Source organism: Desmodus rotundus, chromosome 2 (assembly GCF_022682495.2).
Source record: "Desmodus rotundus isolate HL8 chromosome 2, HLdesRot8A.1, whole genome shotgun sequence".
Lineage (NCBI taxonomy): Eukaryota > Metazoa > Chordata > Mammalia > Chiroptera > Phyllostomidae > Desmodus > Desmodus rotundus.
Genome location: NC_071388.1, coordinates 148,906,193 through 148,928,729, shown reverse-complemented (window position 1 = coordinate 148,928,729; position 22,537 = coordinate 148,906,193). Strand labels below are relative to the sequence as shown.

The window sequence follows — 22,537 nt, the reverse complement described above, 5'->3', positions numbered from 1 at the left end:
TCATCAGTTTTTATTTTCATTTTCTAGTTTACCCAAACATGCCATTTTTACAGCCTTCTGACTTTAAACCAAAGCTGCCAATAAAATAGATTTATACTGAAAACATCAGAATCTTTCTGAAGGAATATAAATATAAGCACCCACGATACAGGAAAATTTGATAAGAGTTTGGTCATTGACTTGGATGCCAGCTCAACCCTAAACTTGCCCAGTACTATTCTGGGTTATTAAAACCTATATGTGCTTAATATCCCAGCAGCCCTGCCATCCATTAGGTTTGAATGTCCTTTATGGAATGAACTTGATCCTCCCGCCTTACTTTTGGTCTCTCTCCAGAGAAGCTAATGCGCTGGCATAGTTCTGCCATTTGTCAGCCAGAAGTCTGGTTACACATTTGCTCGTCAATCTAAACCTAACCTATTCTCATATGAGCACTTGGGGTTTCGTGTAAATCAGCCAGACGTTCTGTCATTCACCGGCAGTATCTCTCCATAGTATTCTACACCCATGTGCCTTCATGAAATACTTCCCTATGTTTGTGGAAGAAACATTCAAATGAATGTGCTTTTTCAGGAATGGTGACACCCGAATGTTATAAATCTGTTCATTACCACAACAAGGATAAATGGTATTTCTGCCAAAGACTTTTGATAGCCGGTACAGTAATGAATCTCAGCACTTTCTGAAATTAAAGGTCTGCCCTAAGAGGTAAGTAGTATCATGCATGACTAACAAAACGCAAACCCAAATTTTGGAGCGAAGCTTTCCTTGTCAGTGTAATTGATCGTTTCCGACAGCATACTGCCTTAGGAAGCTCATAATGTTACTTCTACCCTCTTGATATTAACATCCAGGTAAGGTGACCCCACCATTTGTAAAAGGGCAGATCCTTGTTAACTTAGCATGTTTCACTGTGATTTTTCATTGTGAATTAGAATTCACACACACTTTAACAGTTGTACTTTAAATGTCTGCTATGGTATATTAAGGATAATATTTCATAGAATTATTACTTCATCTTCCAGTGAAATATTTTAATATTCAGTTGAATAGTCTCTTAATAAGCCTTTTAAGATATTTGTTTCTGATTAAAGTGGTTAATTGTTAATTTTTTTAGGTAGGTGATTTGGCTGTAGCCTTCGCTAACTCTTTTGGTATTTTCAAGAGGCACAAAGCAAATAAGGAATTGAGAATTTAAACAAAAGAAATAAATATCAGTTCTCATTGACATGTGCATGATACTAGGTCAGTTAACGTCAGTGTTTCTGGATGTAGAATGATGTTTTAATACAAAGCTAATTCATGAGAACTGTGGAGAAAGTGAAGAGGGGAGGCTTCCAATCTAACGCATCTGCAAAGCGTGCATTTTACTCCTACAAGTGTCTGGAAATGCCTGCTGTCATTACTGTTCACTTTGAGCACTGGAAGGATGATTATCAGTGCTGCAAAATAAATAATCCAATATCTGTGAAAGGTTATTAATCCAAATACTGTGTCCTCTAAAATTACAGGCTCACTGATAGAGCTATATCATATTGGCTCTCAAAAATGCCTAAAATGAGCAGAATATAGATTCCGGTCAGAGAGTAATGCTTTTGGATTCTGAACAGGCTCAGCAGATCATAAAATTTTTCAGTACTGGGTTTCAAACATTAAGGCTTTTGGTCATAGTATACAGATTAGTATATACTTAAGCACAGTTCTGTGCCTTAGTGCAATTCAGAAATGCTTTTCTCCTGTTCGTTCCTGTTCATTCTTGCGGTAGCCTTTTTCTTCTACCTGACTTCCTCCCTCTAGTGTTTACTGGATGAAGTACAGGAGCCAAAGCTCCACTTACAAACAAAAAAACCCCATTATTACAACCTCTATTTTCCCCAGTTACCATATACTAAAGCAAACTTACTACCAGATGTTTTGACATGAATTCTAAGTGACTAAGATAATTTTTTATCTGAGAGTCTCAAAGTTAGATTTTGATATTCCCTACTTCAGACCCCAAAGGAGGTCACTGACTTCTTCTACTGTTAATGTTAGACTCCTTCTCTGCCTTCGAGTCCTTATATTCTACTTGTTTTTATTATGATGTACAAAGGGAGCAAAAATTCTCTAATGAACTAAAGCATGCACGCAGACATTTCCTTGGCATATTTTCCAGGGGTAGAACGTATACTTCGAATCTTCTAGGTTACCCAAGAGGTTCATGATATTTTCAAAAGAAAAGTGATTAATTTTTAATAGCCTTACAAACACTGTTGGCTTATTTTCCTCCACAGAAGTCCTTAGTCAAACTAGGAATAATATTGCTTATGGGCACTTCTTTAGAGAGAAGAAAATATACTTTCCACATTGTTAGCTGCTATTGCTGCTACTTTGGAAACCAGGCACAGCTGATTGTGAGAGCTAACTATAGACCAAGGTCATCTGAGGATCCATGCAGCCAGCTCACAGGGGTGGCACCCACACCTTGCCAGAGCACATGGGCCTGCCAGTCCAGCCAGCCCAGCCCAGGGGCTATTTTCAGGTGGAGTTCCCGCAAAAAAAGGCCCTTGGCTGTCCTTCATGCTGCTGGCATTTGATTTTACACCTAACCGTCCTGAACCATATTTTCTCTATCCTCTGACTTCTCTCCATCACAACATCCTACCTTTTCGAGACTCCCATAGGAGGTCAATAAATGTCAAATTCATCTTTTGCTTAACAATAAAAAGCTCATCCACATATATAGCTCTACTACATCACATTACTTCAATCAAGAGCCTCAGCAGCAAACCTCAGGCTTATTTAGCTTCCTTCCTCACTGCAGCCCTCCACCAGCCTCCAGTCTTTGCCAGGCCTTGTCCGTTCAGATGCCTAAGGACCTGGTGTTGACTCTCTCCTCGTCCATGTCCACCGTCATTACATTTCATCCACTTTTGCCTAGACTGCTGGAATAACTTACCAGCCAATCTCTCTGCCTCCAATTCACCAACATTCTGCCATTAGTTATCTTTCAAAATTACAAATCGGAATGCATTGCTCTTTTGTTTAAAATTCTTCCATGGTTCCCCACAACATAAATTTCAAACTCTCTACACTGGCAGGCAAAATTCTTCAAGATCTGAAGATGCCTGCCTACTTTTCAAGGCTCATCTCTTATCATTTCCTTCAGGCCATCTTTCCATCCCTCCCTTCATCACATAAATACACCCTATACTTTGGCCAAACTAAATATTTATTCCTCCACAATCCATCATGCTCTTCTACGTGCCTAGATCTGCCTAGTGATCTCATCTACCTAACAATCTTTTATATTTCTTCCGTCAAGATTCAGGTAAGCATCGCCTTTTTAATGGAGCTTTCCCTGACACTCTTCCAAATCTCCCCACACAGCTTACACACACACAGTCCCACCGTCTATGATGCTCCATAGGCCACGTTCACTCACAGTTCTTGCATCACTATACACGTACACACATGCACACACACATATTTTGGACTCTCCCATTAGGCTGTGAGACTTAAATGTAGGAACCTTATATTATCGATGTTTTTGTTCCCAACATCCAGTGCTATACTTAAAGTAAATAAATTTCATCGTATTACTAAAAATAGAAATCTCATAAACAAAGGAGCCAGTTTCATCCAAGAAAGTGTACTTTAATCCAAGTCCTGTCTTGACCCTTGCCCTTCACCAAACAGAAGCAGATTTACCAGACTGCAAGATGGGTTGTTGTCTAAGAATCCATACCTGAATTTCAGGAAAACTGGTGCTTCTACCAAGAGATAAACTAGAAAAGTCTTGAGAACCAGGGGATACAGTCGGAGAAAAGGAGTCAGCAGCAAGGACATGCTGGGGCTGGGACTTGCTGCTCGATAAGCACAGTCCAACTCTGGAAGACTTCAGAACCAAAGGGGCTGTTAAAATTGAGACAGACACTATGCATGGCTCATACATATTGTATGCCTCTAAGCTGTCTCTTCTCTCACTTACATCCCTATACTCTCTGTTCATCTCTGCAAATTCTCAGCTTAGATCTAGGCCTAACTTGATAACCTTTACTTCAAGTTCATTTATCAGCACTCTCCCCACATTTGCCTTTCCAGGTTAGAGGCTTTTCCCATGGAGTTTTTCCTCAAGGCAAATACTTCTGTAAGAGGCTGCTGAGGCTTAACTAATCTATGCTTATCTTAGGTAACATTTGGGAGGCACAGTTCATGACCCGCAGTCTTCTCTGCATCTCCTTATCACACCAAATGTCAACCCTTCTTAAGTTCTGCTCAAAGCTTAGACACAGGTCGATCCCTCACCAGCTGTGAAAAAATTGACTCCCAGAAAAAAATTTTGACCATAAAACTCTTTTCAAATCTGACTAGACTCCACATCTAAACTTCTCTTATTCTTCATCTATATAAACTTTCCATTTATGTTATTATCTCATTTTTTTAAAAAAGTTGATGAGCAAAGTTGATATGCCACACCTGCAGTGAACAACACAAATGCAGTCCTTCCCCCCAAAACTGGCAATCCAGCTTTTTTTTCATTGTCCCTTGAATCTTCCCAGTATATAGGAATCTGTATGCACCAAATATTCTCCCATCTACCACTTCTCTGGGCCTTTCTGAACTCATATAATTCATCAAGGCTTCATGGGACTCTTCCTGCCTGTGCCTGGTGGTGTCTCTTACAGCAGGCTGTATTATGATCTAGCTAAAGGATCATATGTAAGGGTGATGCACAGAGAGCCAATGCTGACCTTAAGAAGACTTCTAGGAGTATCTCCAAGAGCTCACTGTCAGACCTATAATTGTATCAGTTGGAGTTTTGGTAGACATACAAAGAAAGAGCAGGCTTACTCCTTGTGTGAACACCATGAAGCTGGATGGGTAAGAAAGATATCCAACCACAGAATCAAGATGTATTAGTTACTTCTTTCTTTTCCTTTTTTTAAAATCATGTTTTATTGTTATTGTATTACAGTTGTCCCAATTTTCCCCACTTGCCCTCCTCCTCTCATCCCACCTCCCTGCTCCTAGAGTCAATTCCCACACTGTCGTCCACGTCTGCAGGTCATTCATACATGTTCTTTGACTCCCTTCCCCTTATTTCCACCATTATCTCCCTATCCTTCCCCTTTGGTCACTGTCAGTCTACTCCATGTATCCATGACCATGGTTCTATTTTGTTTGTTAGTTTATTTCATTCACTAAATTCCTTTTATAAGTGAAATCATATGGTATTTGTCTTTCACCAACTGGCTTATTTCACCTAGCATAATATTTTCCAGTTCCATCCATGCTGTAGCAAAAGGAAGGAGTTCCTTCTTTCTCTCTGCTGTGTACTATTGCATTGTGTAAATGTACCACAATTTTTTGATCCACTCATTTACTGATGGGCACTTAGGCTGTTTCCAGCACTTGGCTATTGTATATAGTGCTGCTATGAACATTGGGGTGCATAAATTCTTTTGAATTGGTGATTTGGGATTCTTAGGGTATATTCCTAGCAGCAGAATTGCCAGATCAAAAGGCAGTTCCATTTTTAGTTTTTTGAGGAAATTCCATACTGTTTTCTACAGTGGCTGCACCAGTCTGCATTCCCACCAACAGTGCACTAGGGTTCCCTTTTCTCTACATCCTCACCAGTACCTGTTGTTTGTTGATTTATTGATGATAGCCATTCTGACCGGTGTGAGGTCATATCTCATCTTGGTTTTAATTTGCATCTTTCTGATGGCTAGTGATGTTGAGCATCTTTTCATACGTCTATGAGCTATCTGTATGTCCTTCTTGGAGAAGTGCCTGTTCAGTTCTTTGTCCATTTTAAATTGGATTGTTTGTCTTCTCAGTGTTGAGTCAAATGAGTTCTTCATATATTTCGGAAATCAAATCCTTGTCCAATGTATCATTGGCAAATATGTTCTCCCATACAGTTAGTTCCTTTTTCATTTTGATGATGGCTTCATTAGCCATGCAGAAGCTTTTTGGTTTGATATAGTGCCATTTGTTTATTTGTTCCTTTACTTCCCTTACCCTAGGAGATTTATTGGCAAATATATTGCTATGTGGGATATCTGAAATTTTCCTGCCTATGTTTTCCTCTAGGAATTTTATGGTGTCACGACTTATATTTAAGTCTTTTATCCATTTTGAATTTATTCTGGTGTATGGGGTAAGTTGGTGGTATGGTTTCATTTTTTTGCATGTACCAGCCCAGTTCTCCCATCATTATTTATTGAAGAGGCTATTTTTGCTCCTGTCCCCTTTGTTGAATATTAATTAACCATAGAGACATGGGTTTATTTCTGGGCTCTCTGTTCTGTTCCATTGATCTATATGTCTATTCTTATGCCAGAACCAGACTGTTTTGATTACAGTGGCCTTGCAGTAAAGTTTGATACGAGGTATTGTGATCCCTCCTACTTTGTTCTTCTTTCTCAAGATTGCTGAGGCTATGTAGGGTTCTTTTTTTTTTCCATATAAATTTTTGAAATATTTGTTCTAGATCTGTGAAATATACCACTTCTATTTTAACAGGAATAGCATTGAATATACAGATTACTTTGGGTAGTATGGACATTTCAAAGATGTTAATTCTTCCAATCCATTAACACAGTACATGCTTCCATTTGTTTGTATCTTCCTTAATTTCTTTCTTCAGTGTTCCATAGTTTTCCAAGTACAGGTCTTTTACCTCCTTGGTTAAATTTACTCCTAGGTACTTTATTTTTCTTGTTGTTATAGTAAATGGGAACTTTTTCCTAATTTCTCTTTCTGATATTTCATTGTTTGTGCACAAAAATGCCATTGATTTCTGAATGTTGACCTTGTATCCTGCTATTTTGCCAAAATCACTTTGTAGGTTGAGTAGTTTTTGGTGGAGCCTATAGAGTTTTCTATGTACACCATCATGTCATCTGAGAATAATGAGAGTTTTACTTCCTCCTTTCCAATTTGGATGCATTTTCTTTTCTTTTCTTGTCTGATCACAGTGGCTAGAACTTCCAGTGCTAGTTGAATAAGAGTGGTGGAAATGGACACCCTTGTCTTGTTCCTGATCTTAAGCAGAAAGCTTTTAGTTTTTGCCTGTTCTCTTATATGGCTTTTATTATGCTGAGGCATACTCCCTCTATTCCCACTTTGTTGAATGGTTTTTTTTTTAATAATAAATGGGTGCTAGATTTTATGAAATGCTTTTTCAGTATCTATTGATATGATCACGTGATTTTTGTCCTTCATTTTGTTTATGTGGTGTATTACATTTACTGATTTGCAAATATTGTACCATCTTTGCATCCCTGGGATGAATTCCACTTGATCATGGTGTATAATCTTTATATTGTATTGTTGAATCCAGATTGCCAATATTTTGTTGAGGATTTTAGCATCTGTGTTCATCAGAGACATTGGCTTGTAGTGCTCTTTCTTTGCTGTGTCTTTACCTGGTTTTGGAATTAGGATGATACTGGCCTCATAAAAAGAGTTTAGGAGTCTTCCCTCTTCTTGGATTTTTTGGAATATTTTGAGAAAGATAGGAGTTAATTTTTCCTTAAATGTTTGGTAAAATTCACCTATCAAGCCATTCTTTCCAGGGCTTTTTGTGGGGGGAGTTTTTTGATTACTCCTTTGATTTTGTCAGCTGTTATTGGTCTGTTCAGGTGTTCTGCTTCTTTGTTCAGTTTTGGAAGATTATATTTTTCTAGAAATTTTTCCATTTCACCCAGGTTTTCAATTTCTTGGCATATAGTTGTTTGTAGTAATTTCTTACAATCTTTTGTATTTCTGTGGTATCAATGTAACTTCTCTTTCATTTCTGATTTTATTTATTTGGGTCCTCTCTCTTTCTTTCTTGATGAGTCTGGTTAAAGATTTGTCAGTTTTGCATATCTTTTCAAAGAACCAGCTCCTGGATTAATTCATCTTTTGAATTGTTCTTTTAGTCTCTATGTCATTTAACTCTGCTCTGATGTTGATTATTTCCTTCCTTCTACTGGCTCTGGGCTTTGTTTGTTGTTGTTCCTCTAGTACTTGTAGATGTAGGGTTAGGTTGTTTATTTGAGATTTTTCTATTTCTTTAGGTAGGCCTGTATGGCTATGAACTTCCCTCTCAGTACTGGCTTTGTTGTGTCCCATAGGTTTTGGGTTGTTGTGTGTTCATTTTCATTTGTTTCCAGATACTTTTTGATTTCTTCCTTGATCTCATTGTTGACCCATTCACTATTTAATAACATGTTATTGAGTCTCCATGTATATGAATGTTTTTGAGGTTTTTCCTTGAGGTTGGTTTCTAGTTCAAGCCATTGTGATCTGAGCACATGCTTGATATGACCTCAATTTTCTTGAATTGTTGAGGCTTGTTTTGTGTCCTACCATGTGATCTCTCTTTGAAAATATTCCATGTGCATTTGAAAAGAATGTATATTTTGCTTCTTTGGGTGAAAGGTTTTCTCTCTATATATATCAATTAAGTTCATTTGATTTAGAGTTTCTTTCAGTGTCAAAAATATCCTTGTTGATTCTTTGTTTCAAAGATCTATCCATTGTTGACAGTGGGGTGTTAAAATCTCCTATAATGATTATGTTGTTGTCAATATTTTTCTTGAAGACCTCCAAGATTTTCTTTTTTTTTAAAGATTTTATTTATTTATTTTTAGAGATAGAGGAAGGGAGGGAGAGAAACGTCAATGTGTGGTTGTCTCCCATGCATCCCCTACTAGGGACCTAGCCCACAACCCAGGCATGTGCCCTGACTGGGATTTGAACCAGTTACCTTTTGATTTGCAGGCTGGCACTCCATCCACTCAGCCACACCAACCAGGGATCTGAGATTTTCTTTATATATTTAAGTGCTCATATGTTTGGTGTATATAGGTTTACAAGGGTTATATTGTCCTGTTGGACTACTTCCTTAAGTATTAAGTAGTGAGCTGCTTTGTCCCTTTTTGTGGCTTTTGTTTTGAAGTCTAATTGTCTGATATAAGTATTGTTACCCCAGCTTTCTATTCATGTCCATTTGCTTGGAATATTTTTTCCATCCCATCACTTTCAACCTGTGTAGATCCTTTGTTCTGAAGTAAGTCTCTTGTAGACAGTATATATGCAGATCATGTTTTCTTATCCATTCACCTTGATTGGGATATTTAATCCATTTATGTTTAAAGGTATTATTGATAGGTACTTATTCATCACCATTTTTACTATACCTATGTTCCTTTCTCTCTTTATTTCTTCTCCTTTTTATAGCAGACCCTTTAGCATGTCTTGCAGTGCTGGCTTGGTGGAGATGTACTCTTCTAGGCTTCTTTTGTCTGGGAAGTTCTTTATTTCACCTTTAATTTTAAATGAGAGCCTTGCTGGATAGAGTAGTCTTGGGTGTAATTTCCTTGCTTTTCATTACCTGGAATATTTCATGCCAGTCTCTTCTGGCTTGTAGTGTTTCTGTTCAGAAATCAGCTGATAGCCTTATCAGAGCTCCCTTGATGTTACTAACTTTCTCTCTTACTGACTTTAAGATCTCTCTTTACCCTTAAAACTTGCCATTTTAATTATGATGTGTCTTGGAGTAGGCCTCTTTGGGTTCATCTTGATGGGAACCCTTTGTGCTTCCTGAACTTGCATGACTTTTTCCCTCACCAAGTTAGGGAATTTTTCTGCCATTGTTTTTTTTTTTCAAACAGAGACCTAGTCTCTGAAGTCACACACCATCAATTCTACTTTATTCTATTTGTTAGAAATAAGTCAGTAGGTCCAGTCTGTACTCAAAAGAAGGAAATTAGGCTTCACCCCTTGAAGGGAAGAGTTTCAAAATTTTTGTGAACATATTTTAATATAACCACTGAAGCTGCTAAATAATCTTGAAGATTGGAACTGTGTTCTAAATCCAGCATGTGAAAGATATAATTTTGCAGCAGTCTGAATAATGATCCTTAGGGGTTTTAGTCCACACAGTTCAGTGTGGCCCTGCTTCAAAAGTCAACATGATCCTAGGCTACAGAAAGAACCAGGTGTCATCTGGGATGAGGAAATGTGTCATATCTGTTTTACTGTGTCAGAGTCAGACCACAGTGGAGAGCTGTATTCAGTTTGGAACACCATGAGGAGGGACACACTGGGGCCCAGGCAGAGAACAGCAAATAGGGTGGTCCCATAAAAAATTACTGAAGGAAAAAAGAGAAGTTTAGGCCAGAGAAATCTTAGGAATGCTGTGGCTATTGTCTTCAAGAATGTGAAGGATCTTCAAGTACAGAGATAGACTTGTCTTGGTTTTCTAGTGCTGCATCCAGAACCAATGGGTTGATGTCACAGGGGAAACACTTTGGAGCAATGTAAAAAAGACAGTTATAAGAGTCAAAGCTGACCTACTATGAAAGCAGCTGCCTTAGAAGGTCACTCTTGTAGGCAGAGGCATTCTGTGTGAGGGCTGACTTGGGGTGGAGAAGGAGGGAACTGATATGGTAGCTTTGCACAGAATTCTGTAATCTCATCTCACAAGCACTTTTCCCATGTAGCTTCATAGTCACCATTACCTCAGCATGGAGGAAATTGAGAGCAGTGGGCATGATCTGTCTGTAGTTCAATAGGCCAGTATGGCATGATCATTTATTAGTTCACGTTTCTGTGACTGGAGATTTGGGCTAGGCTCAGCTGGTCGGTTCTTCTGCAAGTCTCATCTGGGCCAGATGGTTGGTCTAGGATTAGCCTCACTCACATGTCTGCTGATTAACAGGTTGTCTGCTGGGGGTTTGAGCTTATTTTCATTGTGGCCTCATGGATCCAGTGTAGTGGGAGTTGGTATACCTCAAAATGTCAGTGTTTTTTAGGTCCCAACTTGTGTCAAGATTGCTAATATTGCAATGGTCAAAACAAGTTACATAATCAAACCCAGAATCAAGGAGAGAAGAAATAGACCTATTCATGGAGGGAGTGACAGAGGTCAATACACGAGGAAGGAAGGTATCTGTGGCCATGTTGCAAATGACCACAGAGACCTTTTCAAAATGACGTGAATTACACCTGGACATCACTTCAAAGATCCCTCCAGTTTAATCAAAACTCATGCATCATGTGTTACTCTGCATAATTTTGACCAGACCACAATGAGGATTTCCTCTGTCATGGTAAGCCCAATGGTGATGTGGAGTAATCACTTCCCAGCTGCCATGTGCAAAGAGCTCAGACTATCCCTGAGAGTAGACAAAGAGGGAAAATTCTCAACCTTCACTGAGGAGACTCCAATCCACTTGGGAGAAACAGAAGGACAAGACAAACCTAAAGATATCTAAGGAACAGAAATGGCAACAAACTCCATGTCATGTTTTGGGAAGAACAGTGTTTTAGTAGAATTTGAAGATATATTCTGGGCCCCCATTTTCAATCAGCAATAAGGCAACATGGCACTTAGTAAGCAGCTGCTCCCTTTTGATAACCCACATGTTCTGTTACTGGACAGTCCCCACCACTTCCTTGTAGCACTTCCAAATGTCTCTTAACACAGAACCCTGCTGTCAGTTGCCGTTTGAATCAGCACTTACCTTACTGTCTTGTTGAAGAGTTCAAAAAGATACCTTTTTTTTCTATCAAAAATGGGAAAACTGAAGACAGACCAGCAGGGCTATGATTCTGTAGAAGAAAAAAAATATTCCCGTGTATTAAATATACAGCAGATCCTCAAATAACATCATTTTGCTCAATGTTGTTCTGTTATAATGTTCATGAGATATTGCAGCTACTTAACTCTTGTTTATATCAATTAGCCTCTGGTAAAATTGGTCTCATTATACATAATTTCACCAAATTCCAAGGACCTATTGATGACATTGAGGACTTCTTATACAAGAAAAGTACATCTGTATCAAAAACAAAACAAAACAAAACAAAACAAAACAAAACAAAAACGTGTACCTTAAGTGCTATTATGAAATGGCTTCATTCATGTTGCCCACCTGGCCTATGAAGCCACTTGAGTTTTCCACTCTTGATGTACAAATATTTACTTCATTTTCCAAGTTAACTCTTTAATAACTAGTAAAGCTTCACTTCTCTCTGCACTTTCACTTCATGCAAGATCAGGTGGGGTGAGTTGTCCACAAATATTTGATTGGCTAATTTATAACATGGGTCAAGTCCTGGGAGAGAATAAATATGAAGAAAAAGGACTGTATTCCTCATTTAATTAATGTTTTAACAAGCCCAAATGCTTGGTTCATATCTAATGATTCTATTTTAAGCAGAGACAGCTGGAGCTTACTGCTTGCATCCTGCCCAGTCTTTATTCCTTCAGTAGAGGCAGGACACAGAAGGGCTCTGCACACAGCAGTCACAGACCCTCATCAAAGACAAACCACTGACATGGGAACTTAACCAGAAAAGGATTGCAGGCCCAGCGTTGGCTTTTGAGAGCCACATGCAGGCACACACCAAGTAGCATAGCGAGCCGCCTTCTTCCTTCATCCTTGGCGGAGGTTGGGGGTGGTGCAGGGGTGAGGTGGCTGAGGAACAAGGCTCCCTCAGTTTTCTACCAAATGACCTACTTCAGTGAAATAAGAAAGGGAGGGCAGTCATGCAGTCAGTCAGTCAGTTATATGCCAAGTTGTAGCGATGTTAGTATTTCATGCCAGTAATTCTGTCTAACAGAAAGTCATCCTGGCTTTTCTCCATTCCTTTTAGCAAGATTGCAGTTGTAAATCAGCTGCAGTGTCCTAAAGGCTGCTTCAGGTTGGTTGTTGGGAGCAGTCTAGGGGGAAGAATCTTCAGAATAATTTAGAATATGAGTCTAAAAGGGAAGGTCAATTTTGCTATTTAGAACCAGAACACTATGCCAAAATGGGCTTTGAAGGGCTGTTCTAAATGTCAGCCTTGGAATTTGAATGTAGAATATCTAAAAACACAATAATTCATACTTTGATCCCCATGAGACTTAGCTCAGGCTTGCAGCTCTGGCTTCTGACCATCCTCTAAATTGGGGAGACCACTTTAATAATAATCTACTTGCATTGGTAAAATCCCTCTTTACTCATAAGAGCAGTTTTATTTGTTGCTTCAAGGGGAAAATGGGGAGGGTGTTGTTCTGCCCTGAAGGGCATTGTGGACAGAAGCTGGACTTGCAGGTAAAGTTCAGGTCCTAGTTCTATTTTCTTTTTTATTTTTTATTAACTTTGCCCTATTTTGTCCATCCTCCAGCCCCTGACAACTACTCTTTATTCTCTGTTCCTATGAGTCTGACTTTTTTTTTTAAGATTCCACATATAAATGATGCCATATGGTATTGGTTTTTCTTTGTCTGGCTTATTTCACTTAGCATAGTACCCTCAAGTTCCATCCATGTTGTTGCCAATGAACCTGGAAAGGGAGGAGGACCAGCCCAGAAACTGCTATCTAACAGACAACACCTGTCATAGCTGCATGAGAGAGAAGGAAATCCTGTTTTTCCTTCTCATGGCTAAATAATATACGCCACATCTTCTTTACCATTCATTCTTTGGCAAAGACATAAGTTATTTCCATATTTTGACTATTGTGAATAATGCTGCAATGAATATGGGGGTGCAGATATCTCTTTGATATTCTGTTTTCATTTCCTTTGGATAAATACCTAGAAGTGGGACTGCTGGATCATATAGGAGTTTGATTTTTAAGGTATTTTGGTCCCACCTCTTAATGACAGTGTGACTTTATGCAAATACCTTGACCTCTTTGGGCCTTTCCTTCCTTATCTCTAAAATTAAGAGACAGAGTTATTCAGAGGAATAACTAAGAAAGAATTTTGTAAAGTATTAAGAAGGTTGAGTTAGAAACCATGGTGCAGGGAAATAAATGGCCAAAATCACTAAACCAGCAGCTGCAGAATCAGGGCTAGAACCTATGTTTCCTGACTCAGCACTTAGCCCAGCACCAGCTGGCTTGTTAACTAAAATCATACCTGTTTGCCTCTGGGGTCAGCCCCTCTGAGCTAAGGGTTGCATTGATTTGAGACACATATTAAGTAGATCGTGAAAGGTTGGATCTACCCACTTCCCAAGGCTCTAATTTGTGTACACTGCAACCCTTGCCAGAGTAACCTAACCCCCAGCCAGTCACAGCAACAGGAAGGACTCAGTTGGCATTCTTCCATGGAAAGAATCTAGTGCAGGAATCTAGTATGTCCCCATTGTTGGGAGGCATGAGTGAGAAGGGCACAGGAGGCTTTGAGAATAATCCATAGAGATGGCAGCAATCTGTACGTGAGGACTTCACTGCAGTCCTTGCCTGAAGCTGTCTGCTCTGGCCCTGGCCCTGTATCCTCAGCAGACTTGCTTCTTCCCTCGGTGCCTATGCATGCTTCCCCTCCGTAGGGTCACTGTTGAATTACACCGGGGACACCTCTCCCCCAAACCGTGATTGCTGCTGCACAGTGTCTCTGATGACATCCCACATTCTGTGGACTTGAGGAGGAAGAACAGAAACCCCTGGGGATAAAAACCAACCCTCCTCCCATAAAAGCATAACTTTTGGATAGTTTCACACAAGGCTTCTTCTATCAGAAGCCATTGGGAAAGAAAAAAAACATCTCAAGTAATATTTAACTCTGATCACACTGTTTGCTTTAATTATTAACATTTGGCAGCCAGCGCAACAACAGTACTTCATCCAGATACTTGAGAAAGAAAAAGGAACACCTCATACTCCAACCTGCATAAGACGTCTGAGCAATCATTTTGGATGGGCACACGCAGTCCTCGCACATACCAGCAAACACTCCAAAGTGCGATGTCTGATTCATTCATTCTGCAAATATTTATTGAACACCCACTGTTCTAGGTGCAGGGAATACAGCAGCGAACAGACAAGAATCCTGTTCCTATGGAGGTTGGATTCTAGTGGGAGGTAGAAGAGGCAAACATTTAATAATAAGCATAATAAATAAGGAAATTATATGGCGGGTTAGGAGGTAAGAGGGGAATATAGTAAGATAAGAGGAATGGGGAGTGCTAGGGGTAAGGGGGTCTCATTTTATGTGGTGTAGTCAATGTCAGCCTCATTAAGAAAGTGACATTTTAGTAAAGACCTGAAGGAAAGGAAGAAAGGAACCAATTGGATACCTGGAAAGTTGTGTTACAGACAGAACAGCGAATACAAGGGTCCTGAGCTAGGAGCATGTCTAGAGTGTTGGTGGAACACCCAGGAAGTGGTTTGTCTGGAGTGGAGAGGTGAGGAGGGAAGTAGAGGAAATGAGGTCACGGAGGAAACAGTGCCCGGGTGGGCTGGTATATAACCTTGGCTTTCCTTTAGAGAGATGGGCCACTGGAGCAGACGAGGGACATGATCTAATTTAGGTTTTAACAGGATCACACTCTGGCTTCTGTGTGGTGGTTTCACTATATGCTCAAAAAGGCCATATGAATAGGCCATTTGCACACTTCCATTTATTTCCTCCAGGGCATTCAGAGTTGGTGGGCTTCCAGGCTCACACACCAGCATCCCCACCTGAACAGAATCTCCTGTGGCTTCCATCATGCCTCCCTCCCCACTGAGGTTGCTCTTCTTCCGTCCCAGGATCGCATGGAGATGGACAGAGAAAAGGAAGAATCTCTTCTTTCCCTCCGTTTGCAGACTTCCCAGTAGTTCCGACTCCACCTAGCAAGATCCATTAGAGCTAATTAACAGCCCTCCTTTCAGTAGGTGTCTCTTCAAAATGATTAATTCTGGGGCAGACAGAAAGCTTGTTCCATGATGGTTCTTTTTAAAAAATTATTATTATTCAGGCTTCTCATACCGGTATGAACTGCGGGTGAATTTCTAAAGTCATGTTACTTAGCTGTCACAACTAGTAATAGAAAAATTCAATTTATAAGGAATTCAGAGAGGCAGGAGAGGCATGCTCTTCGGTTTAGAACAAAGGAGATCAATCCTGACACGATGGCAGCATGACATTCACGGACTTTGAAGATTCCAGGCTTCCTCTTCATTAATTAGAGAGAATCAAGAGTTCTGGTGGTTAATTATTTGCAGAAATTGTGCTCTGCAAAAGCAGATGCCGGCTCACTCCAGCCACCTCCAGCTGCAGCTCTGCATGATAATTAAACTGTGTGTTAGTCCTAAGCTTGATGTGGGTTGGCAAATAAACACTCGAATGACCACTGCCATCCACCACCCCCTGGGTTTAGGTGAGGTCGTGAGACTTCCCCAGGGACCCCGGGAGGCCGACACTGTTCTGAATGGATTACCCTGGATAGACAGGGCTTTAAAAATCCACATCCGGAAACATAAGATCAAAGTCACCTGCAATCTACCCTTACAGAGTGTAAGTTTGGTAGGGTTGAGAGTGTTGCATCAGGGTACAACCGCTACTCTTGTGCTGTTGCTGCTGCCGTTGTTGTTGTTACAAAGTTCAGTAATCAATTTTCTTTAAAAAAACCTTTATTTTTAATACTTTTAAAATTACAAAGTAATGCCTCTCTTTTGTATCAATGTTAAGCAGTGTAGAAGTATATAAAGTAAAGAATGAGAGCTCCCATGTGCTGCCGTCCAACCCCACCCTCCTGAGAGTACCGCGATGAGGTCTGAGGTCTGAGGTCTTTCCCTCCAGACTTACCCCGTGCTTCAGGTTGTAGTCTTCAAATACTTTTCTCACCAGCCAAATCCTGACGTCCTAACATGATAGCTTAGCACTCCCGCTGCTTTTTCTGTACCCACGAGATCCTCTACTGCCCTCTGCGTCTCTGCTTGCCCCAGCCTCGGTGGCAGGTTCAACATCGGCAACCCTGGTTTGGGAGTCTTGCCGTACGTTGGATTCAATGACAGGGCTGGCATAAGAACACAGGGTGACACTGATACTTAATTGTACAACCTTAACGTTTGTGTGCAAGAGACAAGAGCTAAATCCGACAACCCCATCGTGGTCCCAGCAATGCATCTGCAACTAACCACATTAAACCCAGTCTTTAATTTGACAACAGATAATGTTGCAAAGTAGAAGAACGTGCACATAACAAAAGCCACCCGCACCGCTGAAGTAAACAGATGCCTGTGGTCTGCTCACGGCTACCGGGAAAAGGGAAACAAGACACAGTGCTGCTCCTCCAGAAATATAAACGCCGCGCAAGGAAGCCAGGGCCTCATCTACCATGGGGCAGGCAACAGAGCCCCATCTCTAACCTGCCCTCCCAGGCATCCATTTCTCAGGGGATTATCCAGATGACTTCAGACCTGAAGCTGAGCGAGGCTGGGCGATCTGATGGGAATTCAAAAAAAGCTGTGGGCAGTGGAACAAGAGTGGCTGCCTGGCCCTGCTTTCCCCAAAGACCCACATTGCCTTGGGTGTGTAGACATTTGCTGACATTAAGACACTTGGGCCATTTCACAATCCATTTATTTAAGGTATTTGAAACTCTCTGGACCGAGCAGCTAAGGTTGTACTATTAGCCTGTCTGACATCAGACCTTGTCTCTGGTTACCAAGGTCATTCTTTCCACTTAAAGATCACCCAACTCTAAACAGCAGTAAGTGAGTTTTGTCCACATCTTGATAATAGCATTTTTACACCCATTTGTAATTACCTGTCTTCATGACTCTCTCTCTGCTAGAGTTATTTTTTCTTCTTGAGGGTAGTAGTATCTCAGGACTGCCAGCACCTGGTTGGAACTGGGTTACAGGTTTTAGGCTAACTCTGTTTTACTGGGCTTGTATTATGTAGTATTTGTTTGTTTGGTGGCAGGCTCTTTTGTGGTGATGGTTGTTTGTTTCTATTAACATAATTTGGTACAAGATATGATGGTGAATTTTATGTGTCAACTATAGTACCCAGTTATTTATTCAAACACTGAGTGTTTCTGTGAAGGTATTTTATAGGCATGGTTATTAGCCAATCAGTTGCAGGCCTTAAAGATAAAAAATGAGGTTTTCTGGAGGAGAAAAAATTCTGACTTAAGACTGCAACATCAACTCCTGCCTGAGTTTCAGCCTGCTGGCCGGCCTTACAGATCTTCCAGCCCCACAATTTTATGAGCCAATTACTTAAAAAATATATATATATATGATAAAATATATAAATATATATATATTTCTCCTATTGGTTCTGCTTTTCTGGAGAACCCACACTGTTATACTTAAATCTGTATAAAAATACCCCATTCATTCATTCATTCATTCCTTTGGTTCACTCAACAAATATTTTTTGAGTGCTTGCCATGTACCGGGTTTGTGCTAAGTGCAACAAGTAATGGCAGGAGGAGGCAATCTCTGTTCTCAAAGAGCAGTTTAATTTAAGGCAGGTCCAGGGTAGTGAATCTGCAGGAACTAGACTCAGACAGTGAGTCACCGGCAGCTGCCTTGGCCTGGAGAAAGAGCAGCCTGGACTGGCATAGAGTCAAGAGGGAATAATACATATTTGCCCAGGCATCCAGGGCACCCAGGCTTCATGGTGCCAAAAACAAAAGACACAAAGCTTGGGGGAGGGAAATACAGGGAGGGTTTTTTGGTTTTTGGTTTTTTTTCCACTAGAGGCAACCCTGAAGGTGAATACACTTTCCTCCTGGCAGGCATGAATTCCTAAGAATTCCCCTTCCTGTTGTGATGGGATGGCCTCGTTGTGACCTCACTTCTTTCCCAAGAGCCCTGGAGATTTCTCATCAGTCCAGAAGCTTCCGGGAAGGGCTGCCCTGGGCTCTGTCATTGCACCTTAAATACTTTTGTCCAGAAGACTGGTTGATGGAAGAGCAGGAAGAGCCTTTGCTCTTTGCAGAGTCCCCAAAAGAGGCACCTTTTAAAATCAGTTTTAAAAGAATATAGTATCCTGATGTTTGTAAGTCTCTATTGAAAAGATATGAGTATACAACTCTATTTTCTCTGCCTACAACCAGTTCCCAGGAGGGGCCTTTTCCCTCAGCTCCTCCCCAGGCTTCTGGAAAGAGGTGCTGCAAAGGAGTGGCCATATGTAGGGACAAGCAGTTGAGAGAATATTAATGGGTCCCCTACCATTTTTGAACACCAGCACCAATGGAAAGGCAATGTCAAGCTGAATCCCTTGCTAACGGAGTGGTTTGAGAAGTCAAACCTAACTCCTCATTCAAGTTCCTGAAAACATTGAATGATATACACAAAGGGCTTGATGCACAGGGGGAGCGAAATGAGTACCACTGTCCCGCTTCTTAGAAAAGTTTCACATAAACCTGAGTTATAGGGAGGCCCATGAGGCTTGCCTCAGCAGAAGGGATGGCTAAAAGTGAGGTCCTGGGAAAGACCCCCAGGCTTGAAGCACTTAGCTAGCATTTAATAGCAGTGTGAATTTAGTAGGTTTCTTAACCTGTGTCTTCTTTCCCACCTGTAAAGTGGGACTGATGGTAATAGCTCTTTCTTTTGTGAAGATAAGTGAATTCTAGAGCAGTGCCCGGTACGCAAGGGACATATACATACGTCAACTCTCATTAGACTGTGCTATGTATGCTCATTCTTTATTACGGTCATTATTTTACTTCTGCATAGGCAAGAGTTGCAATGTCATCCTCAGTTCATTCCTTAGTTGTTTATTTTACAAATCTCCTTGCACCCCTATGTCATCTGGGGTAGCCTTGTATAATTATGCTATGCCGAATTATAATTTTTCAGGGTGATAGGTGATTTGTGGGGAGAAAAGTTATTCAGTAGTCAAAGAAATATGTGATTTTTGGCTTAATGGTGCTAAATACGTATTACCATAGGACTACACAGAACATTTAACATGCTGAGCACATTCTAGGCAGAAGCCTTTTCCCCCACAGACTCCCTCCCTCCCAGAAGTGGTGTCACCAGGGTACCCTTTGGGAAGTGCTAGCCTAGGATCAGGTGAAAAATAATTTGGATACAAGTCAATGAGACTTTCTGGCTGTCCATGGAAGCACGTGAGTGTTGAAGGCAGGGGTGTAGGAAGGGTGCTGTTGGGCATATCGGAGAGTAGAAGCTCTGGGAAAAGCCATGCTGGGAAAGTCTTGGCAGAATTTGCTTGGGAAGGACAAAAGTTACGATGCTGTGAAATAGGGAGACCAGAAGATACATCAGACTGTAACTTAGAGCAACTAAAAAAGTAAAAGTATGAAAGACGAGAAGGCTGTGTTAGTTACCATTCAATAGATTTTTTTTCTTGTAGCTCTAAAATCAACCTTTTATTGAGCACATACTATATACCCCACACACGATCCGAGACGCAGAATGCCTTATGAGCCCAGGCGTGCCAGTATGCCCACAAATGGAGGCAGGCTGAGGGGGAGAAGGGCTCTATGGAAATAGCAGAGAATAAAGAGCTTCAGGAACTAGGGTGGAAAACCTGCTTTGGGGGTGGAGGACTGGGGGAAAGCTTAGAAAAGGGTGTTTGTTGAGTTCATCCTGAAAACAGCTTCTTATGTCAGGTGCAGATGAAAGGAAGGGCCTTCCAGCATAAGGGAAAAAGTGGGCAAAAGAGAAACAATACTGGCCGCAGGTGGGGTGAACAGTGGGTGAACAGTGACTTTGGTTAAGGTGTGTGGGGATGGGGCAGAGACAGCCATGGGTTTGAACTGGAGGCTAGTGCCCTGACAAGATTTGGAGAGCTTTGAAGGTCATGCTTATCTGCTCCATTTATTCATTTATTCAACCCATAGAGAGGGAGCACCTGCTGTGCACCAGACATCGTACAAGTGTTCGGGGATAGAACAGTGAGAAAACAAAGCTCCTGTTTCCATAGGGCTTATAATCCTGTGTGACGAGAAGCAGTAAACAAATAAACAACCGTATAATACCAAGCCAGGTAGTAATAGGTGCTATAAAGCAAAATAGAGTGGGATTGGAAAATAGAGAGTAAATGGGAGCCATTTTAGATTGGGTGGCCATGGGTGGCTAAAAGGAGATGACACTTGGCAGGACTTTGACTGAATGAAGTGAAGGGTTCAGCCAAGAAATCATGTAGGAGAATTATGTTCCTAGCAGAAGGAAGACTCAGCACAAAAGCCTGAGCAGGCAGTGAACTTGGAGGGTCCTGGAGCAGGTCCCAGGAGTGGCTGGAGTGGGCTGTGTGAGGGGGACAGAGGAGGGAAAGAAGTCAGAGAGGCCCCAAGGGCCAGACTCTTCCAAGCCCAATGGGCCACTGTGAGAACTTCGCATTTTATATGAGATGTGACGTGGGCTTGGGCTTTATTTCAGAGACAAGGGGGTGTTGAAGATTTCAGAGCAACAGAGTGACTGAGCAAAACGATGTGAGCTGTTTTTTAAGTTAGTGGCTTTGCAATTAGGGAAGCACAGAGAAGTCTTACACAGAGGCATTACACTTAATTCCAATAAACAAGGGATGCTCTGCCTGAAGTGGGGATGGGAGTCCAGGGCCCCAACCACTGCCTCCTTCTCGGCCTTCCTCAGGGACATGTGGGACCCTCAGAACTCTTGGTATTCGGGGGTTCTTTGGGGCAGGTATGTAGGAGGGCTACGAGCTACAGATGCTGGAGGTGGGACAAGAGCTGAATCAAAGCTCTCGGGTAACCCAGAGGAGAAATACTGGGGCTAGGATAAAGGGAGTGGAAACGGAGGAGCAGAACTGATTAAGTAAATCTGGTCTGTTTTGCTTATCCTTCTGGGCTAGTGTACGCCTATGTTGTGCATAACCAGTAAGAAAGAAAAGTATGCCATGGAATGAGCCAAAAAGATGACCATCTTTGGGATTTGGGGGATGGAGTGGTTTCTAATGGGTGGTCATTATGAAGATGAGGAAAGCTAAAGGGTAATTTCAACTTGATGTGAGAATAATATCAGATGGTTGGAATAGACTTTCTTCCCTGTCTCCACATAGGGCCCATATCACATAGTAAAGCCCTTGGTCTTTATAACTACTGTCCTGTCCTCACTCTGCTGGCCTCTTTGGCCTCCCCCATTTTCCTTGACTACATCAGAAATGCTTCTGCCTCAGGCTCTTTGCACCTGTTGTTCCTTCTGCCATATGGCTGATTCTTCACTGCCTTCGGGTCTACATATGCTACTTCTTGACATCCCTAGCTCCCTACCCTGCTGTTTTCTTTTTTCCCTAGCAATTTTTGCTATCTGATGTACTATCTACAATACTTTAAAAATAGTTTGTTGTCTCTCTTCTCCACTTTAGGACATAAGCTCTATGAGAGCAGGGACTTTGGCCGGTTTCATAGCTCCAAGGCCTGCAACAGTGCTTGGCATAATTGAGATTTATGGAATGAAGGAAGGATTTTCCCTTGCATAAGCAACTGTCAGAGGGTCTAGTACAAGTCAAATAATTTATTACATCGGATTTGTTGCATTTATTTTTAAAACAGAAAAACACACTTTACTGTAGGCCATGCAGTGATGTGAAAATAAGTATTTTATTCCTTGACTTGTTAAAAATACAAAAACATAAGCTAAACAGGGGTATGTTCGTGCATTTGTGAATGTGAGACTTCTTTGGACAAATGTAGACACTGGGATGCAGTGTTAAGTGAATTTGATAACACACTGAATTCCATCGTCTTGCATGTTATGGAAACAATTCTAAAATGCTCAACCTACCTCTGCAACTCACTCCCGCAGCGTCACTGTACTCAGAGACAGCCCCCAGCTGACAGACCAGTTGCAGTCC

General features: G+C 41.1%; 1 protein-coding gene across 1 annotated transcript in view; it reads left to right on the top strand.

The window, feature by feature from the left end:
• The first annotated feature begins 468 nt into the window (after positions 1 to 468).
• ITGB6 (integrin subunit beta 6) overlaps positions 469 to 22,537 on the top strand; it is a 162,514-nt gene continuing 140,445 nt past the window's right edge. Inside the window, exon 1 of the mRNA XM_053918719.2 lies at positions 469 to 708. The gene's annotated coding sequence lies outside the window, so the exon portion shown is untranslated. The remainder of the gene's footprint in view (positions 709 to 22,537) is intronic.